This window comes from Entamoeba invadens (genome assembly GCF_000330505.1).
Source record: "Entamoeba invadens IP1 unplaced genomic scaffold scaff_1105074725519, whole genome shotgun sequence".
In the NCBI taxonomy this organism is placed as follows: Eukaryota; Evosea; order Mastigamoebida; family Endamoebidae; genus Entamoeba; species Entamoeba invadens.
In genome coordinates this window covers 52,138-54,058 of record NW_004440393.1, presented here as the reverse complement: position 1 = coordinate 54,058, position 1,921 = coordinate 52,138, and positions in this window count along the sequence as shown.

Genomic DNA, 1,921 nt, shown 5'->3' with positions numbered 1-1,921 from the left:
TTTGCAATATTTAAATCCGTGTGTTCTTCTTAAGTTGTAAACTGTTGACTTGGACAAGTGATTGTTTAGTGCAATCTTTGAACAAGTTGAAAATGGATCATTTTCAGTTTGTTTGACGATTTTATCGATAACATTGTTGGTAAATTTAGTGGGTCTCCCTCTTTTTACGTTTTTAATGGCGATTTTGTCTTCAATCATCTTTTTTACTCGCGCAATTCTGTTCGGAGACACTTTCATCATTTCTGTGATAACAGAATATGAATAGCCTTTATGTAAAGCTCCGGCTATAAGGGTATCAATTTTGTTCATTTATTTTATTAAGATTAAAATTTGAATTTTTATTACCAACTTTTAGTATTTTTGTTTGTTTAACATAAATTAAATTTCAAATTCATTTACCAAACAACTAATAAATAAGACGAATAACTTTCATTTTATATTGTTTTGCCGTTGGTATTTTTACATCTTTTGTTTTTTTACATTCAAATCATCTCAAAACGTAATTGTTTTATTAAGTCGTCAATTTGTTAATTTTCTTTTATCTTAATCATTTTATTCTTGAAACCAATTTTATATTAATTATTAGTGTTTAATTTCAATTCATTACCAAAAGCTTTTATTTCAAAAAAGTATTTTCATTTGATTATAACAACATTTTTGGTTTGTTGTTATGAATACAAATTTGTTGCTACTGAAAACAATTCAAAATTGAAGTACATTTTGAACTTATTTAACAGGAAAATAACCAACAAAAATATCTCGAGTAAAAACGTTGCAAAATAATCAGAAAAAAGACTGAAAATAAAAATAAATATTTTTTTCAAGTAAAAACATGACAGAAAAAAGAAGGAGAAATATATTTCCCAAAATATAGGACTTATTATTAAAACAACAAAACCTGAAAATGTGCGATATTTTCAAAATTTCTCACTATCGATTTATTAGAAACAGTTTATATCTTCATCGTTGTTTTCTTTTACAATTTTATCAAATGTGGAATTAATTCTATCTTCTGGAAGATAAGGAAGACACATTAACATTTTCACTACAAATTTAAGTTGGTCTCCATCAACATACCTTCTTTTAAGACCTAGATATGTAACCCTTCAAAACAAAGATTGAGAGTAATGAAAATGACAACATTTTATTATTGTATCTTTTCCAAAAAGTCTTCCAAAATAAACCAATTCGAAATCCCCCATTACATTTTTATTTTATGAAAAAATGGTGTTTCACATAGCTCTTCGATTTTTTTAAATAACACAACATAACTTTCAAGTGATTTGGATTTCATACAACAATAAAAAACCTAAAAAAAATTGACCGTTTTGAAGACCGTGAATAGTATAAAGTTGAGAAAAAAGTTTTAAATGTAAAATTGAAATTCTAATATAAAATATATTTTGTTATTTTATTTTAATTACAATAATAATATGATATACTACTATCATACTCAACAATATACAATATACAATATTACATAATTACATAATTACATAATTAATTAAAAATAACACATATTTTTTTACAATATTTATTATTTTTTGTTTAATGTTTAAATTATTCAATTTATTGTGATAAACATCAATATCAATATTATAAATAATGATAGAAGTTAATTGTTAAACAAAATGTAATAACATCTAAATTATTTTTTTATATTCAATTAAATAACAAACTTGGACATGTTTTAAGTGCCATCAATAAGAAGTATCATTGATTATCAAATAAAAGTAAAATATTCTTTTTTTCTCAAAAACAATCATTTCTTTATCACTATATAATATCGATTCTTTTTTTTCATCTGTAAAAACAATTTGATCGGTTGATGTTGGGTTTGGAGCAATTTGTTTTTTTAATTTCACAAACCTTTCTCCCGTTAAAAATCGTTTGGTTGAACCTAAAACATAATTTCAGCAAC